This window comes from Sinocyclocheilus rhinocerous, unplaced genomic scaffold, assembly GCF_001515625.1.
Source record: "Sinocyclocheilus rhinocerous isolate Xijiao unplaced genomic scaffold, SAMN03320098_v1.1 scaffold5484, whole genome shotgun sequence".
Taxonomy (NCBI): domain Eukaryota; kingdom Metazoa; phylum Chordata; class Actinopteri; order Cypriniformes; family Cyprinidae; genus Sinocyclocheilus; species Sinocyclocheilus rhinocerous.
Genome location: NW_015627741.1, coordinates 169,256 through 178,187, shown reverse-complemented (window position 1 = coordinate 178,187; position 8,932 = coordinate 169,256). Strand labels below are relative to the sequence as shown.

The 8,932-nt window shown below is 37.7% G+C and overlaps 1 protein-coding gene across 2 annotated transcripts in view; it reads right to left on the bottom strand.

Moving 5' to 3' along the window:
• LOC107734425 (synaptotagmin-1-like) overlaps nt 1–8,932 on the bottom strand; it is a 185,799-nt gene that overhangs the window by 117,242 nt on the left and 59,625 nt on the right. For both annotated transcript variants that reach the window (XM_016546379.1, XM_016546392.1), the window contains exon 2: nt 7,822–7,877. The gene's annotated coding sequence lies outside the window, so the exon portion shown is untranslated. The remainder of the gene's footprint in view (nt 1–7,821; nt 7,878–8,932) is intronic.

Genomic DNA, 8,932 nt, shown 5'->3' with positions numbered 1-8,932 from the left:
TAAAAATTTTTTTTAAATATTGTATGTTTCTGAACAAATCACATTGTACAAAATCACCATCTTGTAAAATAGTTACACTTACTCATAAGGTTGGGTTATCATATCTCTCAATATAATTTTATAATATAATAAAACAAGTCTTACTATCTTATGCCATTGCAGGTAAATGTCTCTTGTTTTAGTGATTTTCTATTTATTTATTTTTTGTACAACAACACAAAAATGCTCATTAAGAATATACATTTTTGCAGCATAGTTCCAATGTTAGATTATAAAGAAAAAAAAATTCTGAACAAAATTCTGTTATGGGAAACAAATGCTGGCCATTTTGCAAAATATTATAACATTGTATAAGTGATAAATTAATAAGACTTCTGTAATTTTCCAGTTCATTGACACTAGCTGCTACCCAAGCACATTTACTTACAACTTATCAGTAGACGAGCTGCATGTTTAACATATTCAGAGCAAAATCGTTCTATATGCATCAAAATGCAAGCTGTGTTGACTCACAGCGGAGACAATCATTGACAGACACAGCTTGCATAAATATGTCTCGTGTTAGTATGCAGTGCCCTTTCTGTATGGCATCAATTTCATCATCAACAAAAAAAAAAATTTGAACCCGAGGAGATTCAGGTATGTTTGTGATGGACAGCACTCCACCGCGCCACTGAGATGATGGGCAGCTCTGGAGATCAATGCAAGCTTCTGACTTCAAAGCCCCTGGGGGCTGGTTGCCATTCATCGTGACCAACTCACAGCGGAGCAGCCGCGGAGCATTGGAAGGGATGAAAACAACTTGCAAGTCACATGCAGCTTAGAGGCAGAGTTAGGTTGGCGAGGTCTTTAAGCTCCTCAAATTACCAATACTGCCAACTCAAGCTCACCAAACCTAATTGGAATCAAAGTATATGTGCTTTTTTGATTTATCCACCCTGTCTAAATAATAGGCACTGGTAGGCATTCTATAATTGCTGAAGGGGTGCGAATAGCCTGCTCTATTAGTCTTCATTTAGTTTAAGTGGCAAAATGCCATTGCGTGTGTGGCTCAGGATAAATTTCATCCTGTCTTGTTTTCTAACGGAGAAGCTTTCATATGCTGATAGTCAAGGTGCCACTCACCTTTATTTGGCCTGAGAATACTTATTTGCAGGCATTCAGCAGAGTACATATCTAGCAGATTGTAGTGGACTCTTGCTTTCCCATGGGTAATTTGCAGTGTTTGTTTTTCTCTTTGCAGAACTCTGGCTGAAATGCGTGACCACTGCTTTCCTTTGCTTCTTTTAAACAGCACTGACAGAGACTCATGGGAAATCCTAGCCTCTGATTCAGGTAATGTCTGAGAGTGATGGGTGTGCTTATGTGTGTGCCATCTAATGCAAAGCTTCCTCAAAGCCTCAGTCGGTCTCTCTAAGGATAAACATCATAATACAGAGGAGACATATGGATGAAAGTGCCTAGCATCTCATAGGCTGGATCTAAAAACGTCCACCCCTCCATTGGCCTTTATCTTTAACCCAATAGAAATGGAGCAAAAAGAGCATGTAAAGGCAGGAGATCACCTGACCTGAAGTCAGTGTCATGACTGAACGTGCACGTGAGACCTTTGGACATTCTCAAAGCCCCCCCATTGGCTCCGCTTCACTGTCAGCTGACTGAATAACTGTATCACATGGCTCTGTTACCATGGAGAAATTGGCATGAAAGTGATACGGTTAGCATCTGTCTGAACAGCCATGTTAGGTTTCTGTTCTAATTATAAATGGATGTAAAATGTGTCCCTGACACTAACATCATCACTGCTCCATTGTACAAATAATTAAACCACAGAAGTAGACCTCTTAATCTCTGTGCATATTCTACAATTAACTGTGTGCCACACAGGACAATAGTGGGAGAACTGAGAACAACTGAGAACATTTACTTGTCATAAATATTTGTTACTGTCTATGAAATATTACTTTCCATATTATAATATAATATTAGGGCTGGGTGATATGGTCCAAAAAAATATCACAATATTTTTTTTATATCAGTCGATATCGGTAATTATCACAATAATTTCATATCTTTATTTCTTTAAGTTTAAAGACAGATTTTTGCTCTCAAGTTGTAGAAAGCAGACCATTAATTGTGGTTTTAAACTACTCTTTATTGTCAGAACATGACAAACACTTCACATTTTTGAATTCTTACACTTTTCAAGCCATTTTTCCTTAACAAAATAAATATCTTAACAGAAAAATTAATTTCTGCATTGATATTGTTTCAAATCATGAAACAGGTTTGTTTTGCCTGACTTTGATCTGTATCTTCAGCACAATTTGCAGTGCAGGCTGCAATATTAATAATATTATTTTTTTTGGTCTCTTGGAAATGCGTATTTGACAGTAGCTTGAGTTGATAGGGGTAGTAGCTTGAGTTAGGATGCAGATGTAAATTAATTTTCACTATCCCAAACAATAAGAGTTTGAAAAGAGTTTCACAATTGGGCGTGGCAAAATGGCTCAATAGCGCCACCTATAAAATTTAAACGAAGCGCCCCACCTGCTATGTTTCACGTATGACAAGCTACGCAATATCGCGTTCAAAATCGCAGGCGATTCATTGCCGATTATGAGCGCGATATTGCGTAGCTTGTCAGTGAACTACGGCTCTGTGTAGTCGCACGTGCTGGAGATTTACTACTAATCACAGAACCGGCTTTACTGACGAGATGTGCATGAAAATCGCATTTGATTATTTGCACAGCCCTATTTGGAACATGCATGTAATGTCCCAAAACTTACAAAAAATTATCTTGTAGCGAAGTCCTAAATGCAACAGCAAGTCAGTCATCTTCAAATTTGGTGAGTGTAATCATAAGGCCTTTGCGATGCTAAATTGTGAAGATCTTGAGTTTTCGTCGAAGGGCGGCCTGACAAATTTTGGTGTTTCGCCACGAAAAATGACATTGTTGTAACTCAGCCATACAATGTCCGATCTGCCCTAAACTTCACACGTTTGATAAGAGTCTTGGCCTGAACACATCTGAAGGCCAATATTCAATTATAATCATAGCGCCACCTGTTGGCAACAGGATATGTCATGCTTTAAACTAACTCAAACATATGTTCAATCTGCACCAAACTTCATGTGTTTGATAAAAGTCCTGGCCTGAAGACATCCACATGGCAATATTCAGTTATAGTCATAACCCCACCAGCTGGCAGCAGGAAGTTTGGCACATATAAATTACTTTGACATTTTCCTCCTATATTTACCACTTTAAATGCATATTGCCCACCATTCACTGTTTTCCTAAGGCCACCGGGTGGAGGTGGCTCCGGGTGCTAGGGCCCTTTCAACGCTGCTTGCAGGTTTAATTTTTTTAATAAATTTTTTTATTAAGCAAGGATGCACTAAACTGATCGAAAGTGACAGTAAAGACATGAATAAATGCTGTCGTTTCCTACAATATTATACATACATACAGGTCACAATATTAGGCAGCACAACTGTTTTCAACACTGATAATAAAAAAAAAAGTTTCTTCATCACCAAATCATCATATTAAAATGATTTCTGAAGGATCATGTGACACTAAAGACTGAAGTAATGGCTGCTGAAAATTCAGCTTTGCAATCAAAATAATAAATTACTTTTACAATAAATTACAATATATAATGGAAAAATTTAAAATATAAATTATATTATATCATATTATATTTTATACTGTATTCATATATATTACTCTATTATTAATATATTAACACTGTATTGTTATACATTAATATTGTACCATTTTGCTGTGCTGCAATGTATGGATTAGTGTGGAACTGTGATATGACTGCAAATGCCCAATGCCACTTCCTCCCACCTCTATCAATAGTCTGAGCACCTTTAGTAAGAGATGTCATATTTGATGTAGAGTGTGGCACGCTAGAAACCCCAGATGGTGTGAAAAACCATAAGGCAACTTTCATTTGTGAAAGACCTACCACAGTCCCCTTTAAACTCCTTGGGTGTAAACTATGCTTCATAGTATACTATTATTAGTCCTGCATAAAACGTTGCTCAGAGCAAGATATGCTAATTCAGCCTCAAAGTTCAGGTTTGTAATATTTTTGCTAGTTGAGACATCATATGCAATTTTTCTGAAAACATAACACTTTTTCTTGTTAATAATCCTACTTACTGTTACAGCATTTCATGTCTAATTTCTTATTAGAGGTCACACAACAGGATTAACTCTCCAGCATGCGCTGCTGCATCTAAATACCCTCATGGCATGTCTCTCTGGCATGTCCATCTGTCAGCTGTTGATAAGACAGTCCTATGCAGAAGTCTGTCCCTTAATTTCCTCTTAATGGGCCGACGCATTAATGTGAGTCATGTGCCAAAAGCTGTGATACATCCATGACAAGGTTATTAAAGGAACAATCTGAGAATTCACCGGGCAGAAATCGAGAGACGAACCGGAGATGTGAAATTGCTTCTGGTATGACTACGGTCATATCAGCTTGGGCGCTTCGCTGATTAACGAATTAGAGAAGAAATTAAATAGTATAATGTGATGGATTAAAAGAGGAACATTGGGCATAGCCTGTGCTGTTAGGAACAGGCCTGAAAAAAGCATCCTTATCTGTCGAGAAAATGAGGGAGACGGGCTAGCGATGGTAATATGCTGTTTAAAGTGTGGCAAAAGAGAGGGAGAGCAAGTAAAGAGAGGGAAGAGAGTTGCTTGCAGAATGGGGGTACTAAAAGCCTGCACAAAGTGCCCCTAATGCACTCTAGAGAGGGGTGATATACGCCTTGTTATAGCACCGATGGCGAGATGTAGCATGCTAACAGCACTGTAAAAGCTCCAAATATCCAAATATCTCCAGAATGGTCTTCACCTCCATTACCGGACCTCTCATCTCTAAATTATTTCAATCCATAATCAGATGACTGGATACAGACAGATGAAAGACAAGTTGAGAAGGCCAGCATGTTGATTATTTTCACAGATGGACTGATTTTTCTCATATTTCTCCTGATTGTTCTCTATTGAAGTTGATGTGCTTTGAATAACAATATGTCCGACAACTTTAAATGAGTTTCCCAGGGCTTTGCTCTCCACATGGGAGTTCTGATTAGCGAGGGCCGCTTGAGTGGCTTGTCAATCTATCCTGTCGACAAGGAGCGCCCAACAAGGTGCCTTAGCTTTCTGGAGAATTTATGCTCACTGACTCTCAGAAAGAGAAAAGATGTCATCTATCGCTGAGGGAGGCAATAAATAAAAATATCAAAGCGTGACCGTAGGGTTGCCTGGTTGAGCCAATTGCTCAAGCTTGAGTTTATTCCCCATAATCCTCCATTTCCAAGCTCAATGCACTGTGTCTTCTCTCATGACGGTATAGTTACCCAAAGCCACATCTGGAATGAAGCGTGAACGTCAAATACCCCCTTAGGTTCTGTGAAAATGCTTGAATGACCTAGACCAGGGCTTCTCAAGCCCCAACGGATGCATTTAGGATATCTCCCAATTTTTAGCACACCTGATTCAGTTCATTAGTCACTCTACAGAGACCCCCTTGAGTCTATGAACTAAATTGGGTGTGTTTGATTAGTCAGACCCCTAAAACGTGTGGTGTGGGTGGGCCTGTAGGAATGTATTGAGAAATTCTGACCTAGACTAATCAGCGATACGGAGCAAACCGAAATCTGATTGAGATTTCACTCTCAGGAATGAGCAAAAGGGCTTAGGCTTAGTGCTCGAGGTCGACCTCCGCTTGCCTCCTATCCTCTGAATGACCATCCTGACAAATCCGACCAGGCCCTTTGTCTCTTACATCAGCATGGGTACGGCGTTGCAGTTTTTACGGTGAGTGACTTGGTTAGATTATCTGTTGAGGAAATCGGGAGAGGATTAGGGTAGGAAGGGAATCGCGGGTAATACACTGCTATCAAAACCGAGCATGGTGGAGCCAGAGATATGGAGATGGCAGGGAAAGTGATAGGATTCAGAGGTGACTTCTCTCAACACATTGTATGGCTCAGGGGTGGGATTATAAAGCAATTAGCAGCACTGGCGGTGATTAATACTGTGGCTAATAGGATGAGGCTGAAGATCGGATGGGGGAAGGGAGGTACCGAGCACAAGAAACCCGAACGAAGACAAGCACAGTGCATCAATCACAGATGACAGCTGGGACAGGGTCCAGGCTCCATTCATCATGAGGGAGAGAGGAACACACACAGCTCAGCAAAGTAGCAGTGGAAGCATTAATTACTAGTTGCTTCAGACATCCCTAACACCTCAGATTGTAAACTGGAGTTGGGTACTTAACTTGGATGAATCAGCCGGGAGTCTCAATGATGGCATTAGAGAGATTGCAAGGATTTAACAGAAACTTCTCATAATAAAATGCTGTAGTCAGACTTTTACTGTACATCAATGCATTTTAGGTCATTTTCTGTCATAACTGTCTGTCATTAAGCTGGAACAACTCATATGAAAAGAAAATTATTGTTCAATCAATCTGTATGCGGTGTATTCTTTTTTAAATTATTTGAATTTATTCATTTAAAAAAAAATGTCACTAGAATACCAGAAATTTAGTTTACATTTCAGAATTCTCAGTACCAATTTTAATACCACAGCAAATCCTAATACTAGCCTACACTGTAAAAATTGATCGTAATTTTAACACTAAAAGATTGTAAAAATGCTATGGTAAAAATCTGTTAAATGGTTAAGATGTCAAGTGCCTTTACTTTATATGGTAAAAACTGTAATAGATCTAATGGGACATTACCGCTAAATGTACAATTATTGGAAGTGAAAAAAAAAACAAATCATTCCCTAATTTACTGTGAAAAAGTGGTTGTCAAAGTTCTATATTATGAAGGTTTTTAAACAGATTTTAGGAATTTAGTATATTAGTATATTAAGTATTAATATTAAACAGATTTTAGGAATTTAGTATATTAGTATATTGAGTATTAATATTACTTCAGTTAATGAAATACTTTTTCTGTAAATTGTTTGTAACCAATTTTTTAAATGAAATGTACAGTGCTTGTTTTGTTTATTATTATTATTATTGTAATACTTTTTAACCATCATTAAGATATACATCGCCCAGCCCAATTCAAAAACTTAAATTTCATGATATTAAAGCATTATTCTTCTTCGTTCTTGTTTCTGTGTGAAACAAGTACGTAAAACAAAAGCAACAACAGTAACCACATAATAAACTAGCAAACAGTCAATCATTCAATCATTCAATCATTCAATCAATCAAGTTGCAGTGCATGTTGGAAACCGTAGTGCCAGCCCATTACTCTGAACATCATTTTACAGCTTTTAATTTGTAATTATACAAGAGATTACTGTAATGTGCACACAGACAAACATTATGATTTTACATAATCCTGTTCTCTGTAAAGCCAATCTATATGGCTAATCATTTAAAGAAAAGAAGTACAGCTACTACTATTAAAAAAAAAGAGAAAAAAAGAAAAAAAGAAGAAAAATCTGCTTAGTATAGTGACTCATATCTGGTAATTTGCCCTAAATTCACACAAAACTGTAGAGAATTGAGAGCGAGCGATACCATGCTATGAGAACAAATTCTGCTCTGTGATTGATGGACTGATGATATCAGTTGAAATATTATAGAGTGAGTTCAAGGTATAGCTTTATCTTAAATTCTTAGAAAAGCGGTTTCTCTTTGCAGTTTCTTAAAAGATCTACAATACAATTGCACTGTGTATCTTGAGGGTTGTAGTGCGACATGAACAACACTATACTAATGCTGATAAGATTAGCAAGAACAAAAAGCACATTACCTACAGAAACCACAGCCGTCTCTTCCTTTTCTTCTCCGATTCTTCTTTTGTGCTAACTGGAAGGAGAGGAGAAAAGATCACATTAGCACAACACTAGCTCAGAGATGGCCATCTCCACCACACATTATCATCTCAGCCTCAGGGCAAGGCATAAAGTCTTGAGGGTGTCCAGCTATGGGCCCAAAGAATGATGCCTTATGCTTTAAAGTGTACATAAAAAGCAGGAAATTACCAGGCTGCAAAGCAGGCCAAGGCACAGCTATGAACCTAGAGATTTATCAAACTATACACAGGGAGGATTCAGGTAAACTGAGCTAATTGTAGACAGTCATGTTAATTGAAGTAAGTACATGAATCAGTATTAGTATATAATATGTTCCCTATTCAGTGACATAAGGCAGAATATCCCAAAAGAACTGAGGTTCACATACTTTACTCTGAATTAGGGCTGCACGATAAATCGCATGCGATATTTAACGCGCATCTTGTCAGAAAGCCGGTTCTGTAATCAGCGGTAAATCTCCATCACCTGCGTGCTTTCACATTGAGCAGCATTAACTAAACAGAGCCGTTGTTCGCTGACGAGCTGCGCAAAACCACGTTCATATTCGCGCGATTTTTTTTCTGACAAGATGCGCGTTAAATATCGCATGCGATTTATCGTGCAGCCCTACTCTGAATATTCAATTAAAGATGTTTTGAATAACAGCTTTAAAGTAGCCTGAAGGCAGAGCTGTACAGTGTGCCGGTCTGATGTTCATTAATTAGCACAAACTGTTCACTGTACAATTGAATTACAATGTCTGAATGTCCACATAAAGACCTGTGCTGAGGAAGTCACCTTAAATTAAATATGAAGGAGAAGTAGGTTTGAGCTCTGGAGAATTAATGGCAATTTGATATTCTGTTAATTATAAAGTGCATGGTCTTGTGTTCCAAAATTGAAATGATTTAAGGAAAAGTAAAAAGAAAAGCTTTGTTAAAGCCGACCAACACAGGTCACATACACAGATATATCATTATTCATTTTATAATATGCATTACATAATATTTATATTTACAAATTTATACGTATATATATATATATATATATATATATATTTATTAGATC